At 41.7% G+C, this 17,288-nt stretch overlaps 1 long non-coding RNA gene and 2 pseudogenes across 2 annotated transcripts in view; 1 reads left to right on the forward strand and 2 right to left on the reverse strand.

The window, feature by feature from the left end:
- The window catches only part of LOC117093725, a 433,995-nt pseudogene that overhangs the window by 292,339 nt on the left and 124,368 nt on the right, over window positions 1-17,288 (forward strand). The gene's annotated exons all lie outside the window — the stretch shown is intronic.
- The window catches only part of LOC117091327, a 49,254-nt pseudogene that overhangs the window by 28,931 nt on the left and 3,035 nt on the right, over window positions 1-17,288 (reverse strand).
- Window positions 949-7,227, reverse strand: LOC117093759. Its single transcript, XR_004441222.1, has 3 exons — window positions 6,823-7,227; window positions 4,763-4,894; window positions 949-1,073 (listed from the first exon to the last, which is right to left on the reverse strand). It is a non-coding gene; the product is annotated as an uncharacterized LOC117093759 (long non-coding RNA).

The following is a 17,288-nucleotide window of genomic DNA, read 5'->3' on the forward strand; positions in this document are numbered from 1 at the left end:
GAGTAAGTCTACATTTGCAAAATAACATGCGCACACGCATGAATGCGATGTTTATGGAGCATGCGCTGTGTGCTCAGAAGCACACTACAGAGCACTGTGCTGGAAAGACAACATAATGTGAATTTATCCTCATAACACCCTGGCAGGTGGTTACGAACTGTCCCATAATTCCCTGGATTTATATGAAATGCCTAGCACAACGGTGGCTCATGCCTGTAATTCCAGCACTTTGGGAGGCCAAGGCAGGTGGATCACCTGGGGTCAGGACAGAGGGCAAAGCAGGGGACCTGTGAAAGGCAACTAAGCAGGGATCCATGGGAAAGACCCTCCGAGGCACAAGATTCTCCCATTACCTTTCAGTTTTGCTGATGCTTCTCCTGGGAAACATCTGCAGTAGGTTCTTCCTCTGTAGTTCTTCTTATCGTGCCTGCAAAACAAACTATCTTTAGCGTCTGCATGGGTTTCCACTTCCTGTCCCCACCTGAGGAATGGAAAGCAAGGGCACAGTCCTTGTTCATGTTTTGAAGTAAAAGGAGCATGAAGGTCATGTGACCTTTGCCGAGGCTTCTCCTGGCCTCACGTCAGATCCAGCCCCTAACTCCAAGCAGCCCAATGTAGTTTCTTAATGTACAAATAAGATCTACTTTAATATAGTCTATTGCTATTAGACCTGCCATATGCAATTTCAAGATATTCCCCTACACCTGCCCACAATGATCCTCCAGGAATAAAATGAGCTCCTGAATGAGAAACTCTGGTGTATCCTGAACTTTTTGTGTATTTTTGTTGAGTTTCTCTATCCATGCTTTGAGAGGGCTGTGGACATGGAATTCCAAATGATTCTGATATTCAAGGGTGGTTTTTACCCTCCAGATGTCTCAACTTTGCCTTTGGTCTTCCAGTCAGTCCAGTTAAAGGGTTGTGAAGTCTGGAGTTGCTGGGGCTTCCTCAGTTCCAGATTCTACCATTCCTTCTTATGGTTTCCAAGGTCTGTGAATCAGGCCCAACTCCAGCATGTCACCATGTCTGGTTCTGGCCATGTGTCCTAAGACTGGATAGTTCTTGCATATTCTCTGTGGGTTGAGGAGGAGGGAGGTGTGTGAGTCAGCATGAATCACAGGCAGTTTTCAAAGGCTAATGTTGGAACATTTTTTTGGATTTGGGTATTAGTTTTTGTTTTTGTCTTGTTTTGCTTTTTTTGAGTCAGAGTTTCATTCTTGTTGCCCAGGCTGGAGTGCAGTGGTGTGACCTCGGCTCACTGCAACCTCTGCCTCCTGGGTTCAAGCAATTCTCCTGCCTCAGCCTCCTGAGTAGCTGAGATTACAGGTGCCCACCACCATGACCAGTTAATTTTTTTGTATTTTTAGTAGAGATAAGTACTGCCAACATGGTGAAACCCCATGTCTACTAAAACTACAAAACAAAATTAGTTAGGCCTGGTGGCCTGCACCTGTAACCCCAACTACACAGGAGAGAGGTTGAGGCAAGAGAATCGTTTGAACCTGGGAGGCAAAGGTTGCAGTGAGCCAAGATTGTGCCACTGCACTCCAGCCTGGGCTACAAGAGCAAGACTCTGTCTCAAAAAAAAAAAAAAAAAGTAAAAAATAAATAAACAAAAATACTATACAAGGCTCAGGCACAGTGGCTCATACCTATAATTATACATCTTTAGGAAGCCAAAAGCAGCCACATCACTTGAGAACAGTTAGAGATCAGCCTGAGCAACATAATGAGACTCTACGTATAAAAATACAGAAATGTTAAAATGTGTCCATTATGTTGAAGCATAAAATGATGCTGGACAGTGTCATAAAAACATATGTAAATATAAAGCTCTCCAACTAGAATTCTTTATATCAAAATGATGGCACAGGCTGGGTGTGGTGGCTCATGCCTGCAATCCCAGGACTTTGGGAAGCTAAGATGGACATATCACTTGAGGTCAAGAAGTTCCAGACCAGCCTGGCCAACATGGTGAAACCCCGTCTCTACTAAAAATTTTTTAAAAATTTAGCTGGGCATGTGGTGGGCACTTACGATCCCAGCTATTCAGGGGACTGAGGAAAATTGCTTGAACCCGGGATGCAGAGTTTGCAGTTACCTGAGATAAGGCCACTGCACTCCAGACTAGGCAATGGAGGCTCCATCTCAAAATAATAATAAATAATAATTATTACTATAATAGTTATTATTTTAATATCAACAAACTGGAAAATATAGAGGCATAGTTTTGTATTCATTTGAAGTTGTTGTGAGATTAAAATATATGTTTTAACTTTAAGATGTATGTAATCTCCAGTTTTCAAGATGATTACAAAGATGTACAGAAAGTATGCAAGGGGCCGGGTGTGGTGGCTCAAGCCTGTAATCCCAGCACTTTGGGAGGCTGAGACAGGTGGATCACAAGGTCAGGAGATCGAGACCATCCTGGCTAACACGGTGAAACCCCGTCTCCACTAAAAAATACAAAAAACTAGCCGGGCGAGGTGGCGGGTGCCTGTAGTCCCAGCTACTCGGGAGGCTGAAGCAGGAGAATGGCATAAACCCAGGAGGTGGAGCTTGCAGTGAGCTGAGATCCAGCCACTGCACTCCAGCCCGGTTGACAGAGCAAGACTCCATCTCAAAAAAAAAAAAAAAAAAAAAAGAAAGAAAGTATGCAAGGGAAAATAAAATATAATCAAAGCACGGCAGTACAAAATTAAACGAAAATTAAGAAAGTCAAACAGGAAATGAGAAAAATATAACTACTAGAAACACACAAAACAATAACAATATAACTGGTAATAACAACTTCATTCCTTTAAGCAATTATTTTAAATATGAATTAATTAAACTACTTAATAAAATGAAATGTAATCTTAGGACTTTGCAAGGCCAAGGTAGGCTGATCACTTGATCCCAAGAGTTCAAGACTAGACTGGGCAACATGAAAAAACTCTGTCTCCAGAAAAAAATACAAAAAAGCTAGTTGGGTGTGATGGCACATACTTTTAACCCAGACACCTGAGAGGCTGAAATGGGAGGACCATCTGAGTTTGGGAGGTTCAGGCAGCAGTGAGCCGTGCAAATCAGCCTTGTTGACAGAGTAAGACCCTATCTCAAAAACAAATGAGGCTGGGCACGGTGGCTCACGCTTGTAATCCCAGCACTTTGGAAGGCTAGGCGGGCAGATCATGAGGTCAGGAGTTTGAGACCAGCTGGCCCAACATGCTGAAACCCTGTCTCTACTAAAAATGCAAAAAATTAGCTGGGCATAGTGGCATGCACCTGTAGTCCCAGCTACTCAGGAGAGTGAGGTAGGAGAATCGCTTGAACCCAGGAGGCACAGGTTACAATGAGCCAAGATTGCATCACTGCACTCCAGCTTGGGTGACAGAGCAAGACTCCATCTCAAAAATAAATAAATAAATAAATAAATAAATAAATAAATAAAATTTTAAAAAATAAAAAAAATTGAAATAGAAAATAGAGAGTAAAGTCTGGGCGTGGTGGCTCACGCCTGTAATCCCAGCACTATGGGAGGCTGAGGTGGGCAGATCACGAGGTCAGGAGATCCAGACCATCCTGGCTAACATGGTGAAACTCCATCTCTACTAAAAATAAAAAAAATTAGCCAGGCATGGTGGCGGGCACCCATAATCCCAGCTACTGGGGAGGCTGAGGCAGGAGAATAGCATGAACCCAGGAGGCGGAGGTTGCAGTGAGCTGAGATTGCGCCACTGCACTCCAGCCTGGGTGACAGAGCAAGACTCCCTCTCAAAAATAAGTAAATAAATAAATAAATAAAAATAAAAATAAAAAAAGAAAACAGAGAGTAAAAATGTATAGGGAGAGTGCCATCAGTAAGATGAAAAGATTAAAAGTCCCCTGTTTTTATATTCCCTTACAGCAAAAAATTGCCAGCCATCCCTGACAAAAATGCCTTTATGACAGAACCAGGCATTATGGCTCACACCTGTAATGACAGCTACATGGTACTTTAAAGTTGGAGAACTGCTTCAGGCCAAAATTTTGAGACCAGCCTAGGTTATGTACCAGACTCTATCTCCAAATAAGTGCCTAGCTCTAAGAGAGATTTGAGATCCAGGGAGGGAGTTGTGAAATGCTATTAAAGCTTAACATTGAGAGGTGTTCTACTCAGAAGGCAGACCCTCATACAGGTGAAAAACTACAGGACCCCTGTTCTTGGCTACAAACAGGATAGGGTTCACCCAACTTGGTCCCACTGAGAATTCTGAACTTACTCTCTAATCATCCCAAACTCCTCCCAGCCACGGTCTGGGAGAGGTCCAGCCATTCCAGAGACTCGGAGGAAGGCACTCATTTACAGCCACGTAGGCAGGCCTGCAGACCTTGGCTTTTACTGTGGTTCCTGAAGCAGTTCAATGACTCAGTTTCAGTTACCTGAACCACAGTTTATGGTCAGTTCTGCCTGTAAAGAATCCCAAACAGTTACCTGAGGAAATACTTTCTGGTACTCAGTGAAAAACATACTCATCCACATCCTGATATAAGGCCCACCATATGCAAACCCGACTGCAAAAACATGCCCCAGTTTGTGTTCTGTGGAGCAAAGTCCTGAAGAATTTGCAGTCTGTTCAAAAATAAAATGGGAATTACAACTACCCAAGTCCCTGTACCATGCCAACTAAAGGTGGGCCCTAGTGCATACCCAGCCTTGCGACCAAACTACAACCCCTCTTCACTACAAATCCAGAGAAGATCTAGTCACACTAAGGGCCCAATAAAAGAAGATCTTTACCTTGTAAAATCAGTATATGAAAACTTGAAGAGGTGTTTGCTCCATCAAATTCAGACACCAATACAAAACTACATTGTGCCCACTGTCAATTCTTCTATTTTAATCTAGTGCTGGAAGTATGTGGCAGAAGAACTAGTCAAAGAAATAAAAAAAAATCCATTGAAATTAAAGAAAAATAATTCAAATGCTGCTGTCTGTAGATCATACAATCTTATATTTAAAAAAACCATAAACAGTACATTAAAACCTGTCTAAACTAATAAATACACTCAGTAAATTAGCAAAATATAAAATTAACATACAAGTGTATGTATGGTTTCATACACTTAAACTATCTAATAAAATAGAGGAAGAAAAGAATCTTCTTTTCTTTTTTTTTTGAGACTGAGTCTCACTCTCTCACCAGGCTGGAATGCAATGACACTATCTCGGCTCACTGCCCCAGTGACAACGAAATAAATGGTTAATTATGAAGAAATGGGCTTGGGGAAAACAATACTGGGAAGATATTCAATCCTGGCATACTTTACCATTATTAGTTTTCCTTTTTTTTTTTTTTCTTTGACACGGAGTCTAGCTCTGACCCCAGACTAGAGTGCAGTGGTGCAATCTAGGCCCACTGCAACCTCTGCCTCCCAGGTTCGAGTGATTCCTCTGCCTCAGCCTCCCAAGTAGCTGGGACTACAGGCGCATGCCACCATGCTCAGCTATTTTTTTGTATTTTTAGTAGAGGCGGGGTTTCACCATGTTAGCCAGTATGGTCTCGATCTCCTGACCTCGTGATCTGCCTGCCTCAGCCTCCCAAAGTGCTGGGATTATGGCTCACACCTGTAATGACAGCTACATGGTACATTAAAGTTTGGAGAACTGCTTCAGGCCAAAATTTTGAGACCAGCCTGGGTTATGTACCAGACTCTATCTCCAAAATAAGTGCCTAGCTCTAAGAGAGATTTGAGATCCGGGGAGGGAGTTGTGGATCTCCCTCCCTGGATCACAGTGGCATGAGCCACTGTGCCCAGCAAAAATCATATTTTCTAAAGCATTAAATCATAAATTTCTGAGGAAAAAATTAACCAAGGAGGGAAAAAATCTTTACAATAAAGAAAAAATTAAAAAATTAGAGAAGATCTAAGTAAATTTTAAAGTATTTTGTCTATGGATTGAAATGATAAATATTATTAAAGTACCATATTATCCAAAGTAATCTATAGATTCAATAAACTTCCTATCAAAATTGCAGTTTTTTTCACAGTAATGGAAATACAATTCTAAAATTTACATGAAACTAAAATAAACTTTGAATTGTCAAAGCAATCATGAGGAAAAGGAACAGAGCAGGAGGATATCATACTTATAATTTCAAACTATATTTCAAGACTATATATTAATAAAAACAGAATGTACTATGCAGAAAAACGAACTCAAAAAATGCAACAGAAACTACTACTCTCACACATTTCAGACTTGACACAAAAAGAGAACTTAAAAAAATAGTGTTAGTTTCTCAAAATCATGCAGATATTTGTGTCTCCAGAAAACATTGTAGAAGCAGCCAAATTGTGCAGTTTCTTACATGCCATGAAGAGGACTTTGGCTCTCACTGTGAATCTGAAAGAAGCTCACTGAAAGAAAAGTAGAATCCTTATTTAAAAGCATAAGACAGAAGATGCCCCTTTGTGAGAACCAAATTAAACAAACAAACAAAAAACCCCAGCTCCCCACGAACAATTTCCTTCGAAACACAGCTTTCCAAATCACTTTGGGAAGGACTGACTTTCTCTTTGACTTTGAGACCTCTTATCTGTGTCGTCTGTTGTATTCATTTTCTTCTTCTTTTTTTTTTTTTTTCGATGGAGTCTTGCTCTGTCGCCCATAATGCAGCACAGTGGCATAATCTCGGCTCACTGCAACCTCCGCCTTCTGGGTTCAAGCGATTCTCCTGCATCAGCCTCCTGTGTAGCTGGGATTATAGGCGCATGACACTACGCTTGGCTAATTACTGTATTTTTAGTAGAGACGTGGTTTCATCGTGTTGGTTAGACTGGTTTCAAACTACTGACCTTGTAATCCATCCACCTAGGAGTCCCAAACTGCTGGGATTAGGAGCGCGAGCCACCGCACCCAGCCTGTTGTATTCATTTTCACTCCACCTATCTGGGGATTTGGCAATCATCTCATGTCTCTTCATAGTGAAAGGTTTTTTTCTTTGACAACAATATCTGTTTAATAAAAATTAATACCATGAATCTTGCTCATATTCTCCAATTACAAGCTAGTAATGTGCTAAGCAGAGAGAATGTGATAAAATATTCTAGTAAATTAATACCAAAATACTAATTCATAATAGAAAGTTCTAAATATTTAGAAAATACTTTCACTTGGCCCGGCACGGTGGCTCACACCTGTAATCCCAGCAATTTGGGAGGCCCAGGCAGGCGGATCACAAGATCAGGAGATTCAGACCATCCTGGCTAATATGGCGAAACCTCGTCTCTACTAAAAGTACAAAAAATTAGCCAGGTGTGGTGGGGGGCACCTGTAGTCCCAGCTACTCGGAAGGCTGAGGCAGGAGAATGGCGTGAATGCGTGAGGCAGAGCTTGCAGTGAGCGGAGATCGCGCCATTACACTCCAGCCTGGGCTACAGAGCGAGACTCCGCCTCAAAAAAAAAAAAAAACAAAAACAAAAAACAAAAAGAAAACTTTCACTTTTTAGATTTCTGAATTTTACTACCTGGTACTCCTGAATCAATAATTGGTGATGGCAATTAGATTTTCAAGTGGGGGAAGCAATATTTTATGCCAGTAAATTTTTGGAATTACCACTAGTTTAGAGTGAAGGATACGCTCAGCTGAGGAATGTTTACAGTTTGGATTAAGATGAAACATCTTGAAGAAATGGTCTTCTAAATGAAAGAATCCTGAAGATTTTCTGGAAAAAGGGCATCTGAAACTTTTATGCAAAGAAGAAAATACTAAAAAGCATTCCACAAAAAAAGAGAAATAAAACTTTTAGAGTATACTATGAATTATGTATTAAAGTTATACTCACAAAGGAAGACCAAGTTTCTGTAGTTCTGAAACTTCACATCCCTATATAAATTCTACTGTGCAGTGTCCAGGCAATGCCACTCCTCCAGAGAGAATTCTATGGCTACATCTCAAAATTGCAATGGTCTCTGGAAAACACACACGCACACACATTTTCACCAAGTGGCCATGGGTGGAATTTTTAATTTGACTTAAGGTGAAATGAGAGAGTAAAGACAATTGGTTCTGACTTATAGGACCGACTAACATCAACCAATAAATTTTCAACACAGAAATATTCTCTAATGTATTCTCTAACTCTGAGAAAAAACAGCTGCGTAAGATAGACAACATCAGTTCATATGTGATATTTTTCTAGATAATAAAGTATAAAAGTAAAGGCATGAACATGAACATGTACATTTTTGAGTGCTATATTTACATCATATGGAATGAGTTCTGAATATTTTTCAGATGGAAAAGGCATATTGAATTAGAAGGCATCTCTCAAATTTTAATATGTACAAAAAGCTGAAGACCTTCTTATGCAGGTTTTTTTTTCCCCAGAAGATCTGGAATGAAGTCTGATTTATTTATTTATTTTTAATTTTTTTGAGATGGAGTTTCATGCTTGTTGCCCAGGCTGGAGTGCAATGGTGCAATCTTGGCTCACCGCAACCTCCACCTCCCAGGTTCAAGCAGTTCTCTTGCCTCAACTTCCTGAGTAGCTGGGATTGCAGGAATGCGCTACCATGCTTGGCTAATTTTTTTTTTCTTTTTTTGTATTTTTAGTAGAGATGGGGTTTCTCCATTTTTGTCAGGCTGGTCTCAAACTCCTGACCTCAGGTGATCCGCCCACCTCGGCCTCCCAAAGTGCTGGGATTATAGGTGTGGACCACCACGCCCGGCCAATTTTTTGAACTTCTAACAAGCTCATCAGTAATGCCAGTGTTTTGGGCCCAAGAAGGACATGTTGTCAAACATCCAGGAAGTGGAAGCACCAATATTTTTCCCACTTTTTGTAGCCTGCAAACAGTTAAGAGTCTTCATTTTCCAAAGAAAAATATGTAGAAAAAAATAAGAAAAAAGGATAGTTACCAGATTGAATGTGATGGTTTATGCATGTCAGCTGCATAAACATACTTAATAATACAGAGAAAAATAATTAACTCTATAGTGAAAAAAAATCAGAGAGCTATTTCACCAATTGAATCATTATTAATTTCATTAGGACAAATTTTTATTTTGTGCTAATGCACACAGACGAACACAGCATCACTGTTGAAATATTCCTCCCGAAAAAAGTAAATTATAGTCTGAATTTATGCAAACTTCAAAACACAGATAACTCCTATGTTCTGTAATTTTTAGTAGTAATTTTAAGTAGGCTTCATTTAGCACCCTAGAGAGCAGGTATCTCCTAATAATTTTTTTCAGAATTTCTGGGTAATAAACGCCATAATGCCATCCCATTTAAATAAGCATTTTTTTTTTTTTTTTTTTTTTTGAGATGGAGTTTCACTCTTGTCACCCAGGCTGGAGTGCAATGGTACAATCTTGGCTCTCCACAACCTCCGCCTCCCAGGTTCAATTGATTCTCCTGCCTCAGCCTCTCAAGTAGCTGAGATTCCAGGCACACACCACAACGCCCGGCTATTTTTTTTTTTTTTTTTTTTGTATTTTTAGTAGAGATGGGGTTTCACCATGTTGGTCAGGCTGGTCTCAAACTCCTGACCTCAGGTGATCCACCTGCCTTGGCCTCCCAAAGTGCTAGGATTACAGGTGTGAGCCACCGTGCTCAGCCTAAATAAGCATTTTCCTAACCCTGTTCTGCATAGAGCTAATGGAACATACAGATGGAGCCTAAACATTACATGTACACCATCTTTACTAAGGACCACAGTTTTCCCCAATAGAAATCTTGAGTATCCACTTCTTTCCATGTTCAACAGCCGCAAAGGGAACATTTTTAATATTGCGGGTCATAAATTCCTGCTGAGAAATTTTCATGGCATATAAGAAGCTATGATGTAGAGAATGTAGAGAAGGCTCTGGGATATAGGAAAGAAATATTTTTCAGAGACTCTTGACTATCATAAGAATTTTAGGCCGGGCGCGGTGGCTCAAGCCTGTAATCGCAGCACTTTGGGAGGCCGAGGCGGGCGGATCACGAGGTCAGGAGATCGAGACCCTCCTGGCTAACACGGTGAAACCCCGCCTCTACTAAAAATACAAAAAACTAGCCGGGCGCGGTTGCGGGCGCCTGTAGTCTCAGCTACTCGGAGGCTGAGGCGGGAGAATGGCGGGAACCCGGGAGGCGGAGCTTGCAGTGAGCCGAGATCGCGCCACTGCACTCCAGCCTGGGCGACACAGCGACACTCCGTCTCAAAAAAAAAAAAAAAAAAAGAATTTTAACAAGTAGTTAAACCAAACTCATTATGGAGGAAAAACACAAGCAGAGAAGTAAAGTTTTGTGACTACTAAATGCATGGCAGTCCAGGAGGCAGAGCAGACACAGCTCTCCATCTGAGACATGTTTACCTGAAGAAAAGCCTTTTTTTTTTCCCATTTTTCTCTGGAATTTTTTCTCAGATGAGATTCTCTGAACAAATTACACCTCTAGCTTGAAAATATGCCTTTAAACGTGTCAGTACCACATGTTTACCTGCTAGCATGACATCACCTGTCAGAAAAAGCCCACCCATTTCTGTCCTTTAAAACAAAGAGACTCAGAAACAATGAGCTGCTCCATGAAAATAAAAATATAAGTATCTCTTTTCCATCCTCAGGTGCCCTCCCCTGCCACAGAAACCAGTAATTTCTGCTACAGTAATGGAAATATGCACCACAGTGACCTGTCCCTACCAAATTCAAACAGAACAGGCCCTGTGACCACCCTTTAGTCCAAAGGTGGAACTTAACTCTCATGAATGTATTTTGAAACCCTCATACTTGATTCTGACCTCCCATTAGAGCCACATGAGGCCCTTCATTAAAGCAACATGGATGCTTCCACCCAGAACAATAAACAGAAGCTGTGGGGAGGACACAAGAGATTTCTGCAAGTTGGCCATGTGATCCTAATGAGAAGCCTGGGCTGATCACCTCTAAGCTAAGCATTGCCTCTCAAGCTTTAATGAGCTTATAAGTCACTTGGTAATTTTGGCCCCACTTTATGTAATATAATTCTGGAGTCTTGAAAAGGGCCCAGGAATGGTTGTTTGAAACGAGTTCCCTGTCAATGCTGATGTTGCTCTCCCTGGGCTCATTATTAGCATCAGTTAGAGAAGCAGGCACAACACAGAGTCCCTTACCCTTAGCACTCTTGTCGTAACCAAATACTTCTGGTACAAACAAGGACAACCCATCTCCATCCTAAAGATTTATATTCTTTGCTGGCTTTTAAAGTTTATAGAGGAAACAGAGGCAGCAAGGTCTAAATAAGCCTGTATTTAAAAAACATGTACCCATGTACTAATGCAATGTTTATTAAGCAGGTAATATGTGCTCAACAGTGTCATGCAGAGCACTGCGCTGGGCACAATGCATTATGTGGTTAAATTCTCATAACACCCTAGGAGCTAGTATTAAGGGTTTAATAATGTCCAGGATTTAGATAAAGGGCCCAGCATTTTTATTTCTTCTTCTGTTTCTCTGTTATCAATTTTTAAAATTTTTTTAAAATAATTAAAGCTAAATATAGGCCAGACATGGTGCCTCACGCCTGTAATCCCAGCACTTTGGGAGGCCGAGGCAGGCGGATCACGAGGTCAGGAGATTGAGACCATCCTGGCTAACATGGTGAAACCCCATCTCTACTAAAAATACAAAAACAAAATTAGCCGGGCGTGGTGGCGGGCGCCTGTAGTCCCAGCTACTTGGGAGGCTAACGCAGGAGAATGACGTGAACCCAGGAGGCAGAGCTTGCAGTGAGCCCAGATCGTGCCACTGCATTCCAGGCTGGGTGACAGGGCGAGACTCCATCTCAAAAAAAAAAAAAAAAAAGCTAAATATAGTCAGATGAAAGAGATATAGAAATAAAGAGTTTAATATAGTTTAGTGTAAATGTTATTGTTCATATTTACATTTTTGTGACTTGCAGAGCAACTGCTGGATCTGCAGGAAAAGAAACAAGTTGTGAAATAGAATGCTCTGCAAGCACTGGTTTCAATAGAACATTTAAAAACTAAGACCCTACAATACACACTTCATTGTTCCCGTTTTTCTGCTTTTGGGTTTCAGGAACTTGTGAACACCAGCTCTAAAAAGGCAGCAGGATTCACAGCCAAAACTCTGATCTCTTCTCATCAGTTCTGTGAGACAAGAGTCCAGGGTAGGGTCAGACCTAAATAAGGCCTCCAAAAAGGGTGAATCAGATCTTAAATCCCAGAGTTTCTGTAATTTTAATCTTTTCTAACTACTGCCCTATCAACTTTATACTATATATTAATATGCAATGTAAGCAAATCCCTGAAGGTTTTCTAGGGCATTTTTTTTTTTTTTTTTTGAAACGGAGTCTCACTTTGTCACCCAGGCTGGAGTGCAGTGGCATGATTTCAGCTCACTGCAACCTCTGCTTCCAGGGTTCAATTGATTCTTCTGCCTGAGACTCCCTAGTAACTGGAACTAGAGGTGTACACCACCATGCCCGCCTATTTTTGCATTATTAGTAGAGACAGGGTTTCACCATATTGGGAGGCTGGTATTGAACTTCTGACCTTGTGATCCACCTGCCTCAGCCTCCCAAACTGTTGGGATTACAGGTGTGAGCCACTGTGCCCCGTCTCTCTACAGTAATCTTATTAGAAAATAAATATGTACACTTAGCAAGGTAAAAGGAACAGAAATTATACAGCCAGGCATGGTGGCACACGCATGTAACCCCCGGCACTTTGGGAGGCTGAGGTGGGTGGATCATGAGGTCAAGAGTTTGAGACAAGCCTGACCAATATGGTGAAACCCTCTCTGTACCAAAAATACAAAAATCAGCCATGTGTTGTGGCAGACACCCATAATCCCAGCTACTTAGGAGGCTGAGGCAGGACAATTGCTTGAACCAGGGTGGCAGAGGGCGTAGTGCACTGAGATCATGCCATTTTACTCCAGCCTGGGGGACAGTGACTCCATCTTAAAATATATATGTATATATAACAATTCTTCCATTTATAAATATCCCTTTAGGTGCAGACATCAGAAGTCACACCAATATAAAGTGGCCGAAATAAAGCTCAAGGTTGTGGACATATCTATATATTATACCAATCGTATGATGCATAATTCAACTATTTATCCAGTTGCTAGTCTAGACTAAAAATTTCTGGATTGTAGGAACCATGACTGCTTCATGTATTTTTTTTTTTTTTTTTTTTTGAGACGGAGTCTTGCTCTGCCGCCCAGGCTGGAGTGCAGTGGCCGGCTCTCAGCTCACTGCAAGCTCCGCCTCCCGGGTTTACGCCATTCTCCTGTCTCAGGCTCCCGACTAGCTGGGACTACAGGCGCCCGCCTCGTCGCCCGGCTAGTTTTTTGTATTTTTTAGTAGAGACGGGGTTTCACCGTATTAGCCAGGATGGTCTCGATCTCCTGACCTCATGATCCGCCCATCTCGGCCTCCCAAAGTGCTGGGATTACAGGCTTGAGCCACCGCGCCCGGCCTGCTTCATGCATTTTTATAATGGCCATAAGAAATGGAAACAACTAGTTTATCTGTTTGGGTCTCCAGATCTCCTCCTTGTTTATCATCCAAGTACCAGGAAACTGGAGAAACTCTCATCTGGATACCAACCAAAGACACTGCTTGTATGAGGAGATGAACAAACACAAGACTCATTTCTCTTACACTGAGACAGAAGCAGAATTAGCCACACTTGTCAGCCTAACACAATTCTGCTCTGGACATCCTCAAATGCCTCAAAGACACCTAGATGATTATTTATTTATCTATTTTTGAGACAGAGTCTCACTCTGTTGCCCAGGCTGGCTACACGCACCCACCACCATGCCCGGCTAATTTTTTTTTTTTTTTTTTTTTTTTTTTTTGTATTTTTTAGTAGAGACAGTGTTTCACCATGTTAGCCAGGATGGTCTCAATCTCCTGACTTCGTGATCCACTCGTCTCAGCCTCCCAAAGTGCTGGGATTACAGGTGTGAGCCACCGTGCCCGGCCGTTTCTCCTGTCTGTCATTAAAAAAAATCAGCTGAATTTGTCTTCAGTGGTTGAAATAAAACATACCCTTTTTTTTTTTTTTTTTTTTTTTAAATAATGGAGTCTCATTCTGCCTCCCAGGCTGGAGTGCAGTGGTGTGATCTCGGCTTACTGCAATCTCCACCTCCCCGGTACTAGTAATTCTACTGCCTCAGCCTCCAGACTAGCTAGGATTACAGGAGACCAAAACCATAACCAGCTTTTTGTTTTCTGTGTTTTTTCTGAGACAGAGTTTGGCTCTTGTTGCCCAGGCTGGAGTGCAATGGTGCAATCTCAGGTCACTGCAGCCTCCACCTCCAAGGTTCAAACAATTCTCCTGCCTCAGTCTCCTGAGTACCTGGGATTACAGGAATGCACCACCATGCTTGGCTAATTTTTTGTTGTTGTTGTTAGTAGAGATGGGGCTTCTCCATGTTGGCCAGGCTGGTCTCGAACTCCCCGCCTCAGCCTCCCAATAATTTTTGTACTTTTAATAGATACAGGGTTTCACCATGTTGACCAGGCTGGTCTCAAACTTCTGTCGTCAGATGATCTGCCTGCCTCGGCCTCTCAAAGTGCTGAGATTGCAGGCGTGAGCCACCAACCTGGCTTAAAATTAAATATTTTTAAATTAAACTTTACTTAAGAGTATCTCCGGCCGGGCGCGGTGGCTCAAGCCTGTAATCCCAGCACTTTGGGAGGCCGAGACGGACGGATCACGAGGTCAGGAGATCGAGACCATCCTGGCTAACACGGTGAAACCCCGTCTCTACTAAAAATACAAAAACTAGCCGGGCGAGGTGGCAGGCGCCTGTAGTCCCAGCTACTAGGGAGGCTGAGGCAGGAGAATGGCGTAAAAAACCCAGGAGGCGGAGCTTGCAGTGAGCTGAGATCCGCCACTGCACTCCAGTCCGGGCGACAGAGCGAGACTCCTCCTCAAAAAAAAAAAAAAAAAAAAAAAAAAAAAAAAAAAAAAAGAGTATCTCCCTCCCTCAAGCTCTTGAACTTTGAGCTATCCTCAGTCTGAGTCAACACACAAAACCATGTTATGTCCCCCCTAAGAACATGCTGATTACAGGGTGAGGCATCCTCTAATCTAAAATCTGCTTTTCAACCCTCCATTTGCCATTCCCCTCCCACCTTGTTTCTAGCCTTGTTTGTTCCTTTCTGGGAAAGAAAGCTCTTTTATGCCTACATCTTTGCAAGCCATAAAGATCTTATAGTTATTTGGTGTTTCCTCCTGTTGCAATATTTTTTTGGAATTCTTTTTTTTTTTTTTAACATAAATCTAATGTTTTTATTTTACAAAGTTTAGAAATGGTCTCAAAACAATAACAACTTCACCATCATTAAGACCTTCCCAGTTTCCTTTCATCTTAACCTTAACTGTATCTGCCTGTGGGACCCCAGCTTTCTAGGGCTCTGTAGCTTCTCTCGGGATAAAGACTTCTTCTATAGCTGGGTGAGCAGGCTGGGACATCTGCATGGGTGGCTCCTCAGAAAGAAGTAACTGGGACTTTAATAACTTCCTGTTGCAGGCTTAATATTAGCCTTAGCTTGGAGTCACTAGGTTCAAGTTTTAATTTCCATGTCAGAGTTATTCACTTGGTTTTCAAAACTAAGTGTTTGAAAAATCCAGTGAAATTACTTAGAGTGTTTACATAAGAAAAAGAAATTTTAAGGTGCTTACATTCTTATTTATTATTATTATTATTTTTTGAGATGGAATCTCGCTCTGTCACCCAGGTTGGAATGTAGTGGCTGGATCTCGGCTCACTGCAACCCCCACCTCCTGGGTTCAACCTATTCTTCTGCCTCGGTCTCCCAAAGAGCTGGGACTACAGGCATGCTCCACCACACCCAACTAATTTTTGTATTTTTAGCAGAGACAGGGTTTCACTATCTTGGGCAGGCTGGTATCGAACTCCTGACCTCAAGTAATCAACCAGCATTGGCCTCACAAAGTGCTGGAATTATAGGCATGAGCCACTGCACCTGGCTAAGGTGCTTGCATTTTATGCCTCCACAAGAAGAACAAATAGATCTACTTCTTTCAGACAATATATGTATTATTTCATTATTTGTTAAAAAATAATGTAGTAAAAAATTAGTCATATGGGAACACTTCTAGAAGTTACCATGTTTCATCACATACAATTTAGCATTAAACTCAGAAATCAAGACAACAGGATATAGAATGGAGATATTCACTGTCACAAATTTACCCTGCAAAAAGAGGAACTGATGTTTTGATGAATCTGTATAACTCACCAATTATCTACCACATTTTCCTATGAAAATATATTCATTGTCTACAGCCAAAATGGAAGAGAGATTTTCCCTATTTTTTTCTGTGATAGCTACCATTATAAAGCTAAGGCTTAGAATTCTGTTTGAAATCACTAAGACATAAAAAACACACCTGAGAAAATTCCTAAACTCACTCTTGGAAAGAAAAATGTAAATGAGAGTTATTAACAAATGGAATATATGATTAAATATTAATTTTTTGAAACTCATCTCTTTTATTTTCTTTGTAAATATTTTCTTACCTTTCAGCCCTACTAATAAAATGCAGATTACAGTTAAAAAAGGGATGCAGGTGGGCGCCGTGGCTCACTTAACGCCAGCACTTGGGAAGGAAGGCAGGCAGATCAATTAAGATTAAAAGTTTGGCGGGCGCGGTGGCTCAAGCCTGTAATCCCAGCATTTTGGAAGGCCGAGACGGGCGGATCACGAGGTCGGAGATCGAGATCACCTGGTAACAGATGAAAAGCTACTAAAAATACAAAAACTAGCGGGCGAGTGGCGGGGCCTGTAGTCCCAGCTACTCGGGAGGCTGAGGCAGGAGAATGGCGTACCCGGGAGGCACTTGTAGTGAGCTGAGATCCGGCCACTGCGATCCAGCGTGGGCGACAGAGCGAGACTCCTTCAAAAAAAAAAAAAAAAAAAAAAAAAAAAAAAAGATTAAAAGTTTGAGCGGGGCGTGGGGTTTAGCTGCAATCCAACACTTTGGGAGGCCTACTGGCGGATCACCTGAGTTCGAAAGTTCGACATCAGCCTGACCAACATGGAGAAACTCCATCTCTACTGAAAATACAAAAATTAGGCGGGCGTGGTGGCACATGCCAAGGCTGAGGCAGGAGAATCGCTTGAACCTCAGAGGCAGAGGTTGCAGTGAGCCAAGATCACTCTATTGCACTCCAGCCTGGGCAACAAGAGCAAAACTCCACCTCAAAAAAAAAAAAAAGACTAAAAGCTTGGGACCAGCCTGGTCCATCTCTACTAAAAACATAAAAACTAGCCAAATACAGTGG

Source organism: Trachypithecus francoisi, unplaced genomic scaffold, assembly GCF_009764315.1.
Source record: "Trachypithecus francoisi isolate TF-2019V2 unplaced genomic scaffold, Tfra_2.0 Lachesis_group12, whole genome shotgun sequence".
In the NCBI taxonomy this organism is placed as follows: Eukaryota; Metazoa; Chordata; class Mammalia; order Primates; family Cercopithecidae; genus Trachypithecus; species Trachypithecus francoisi.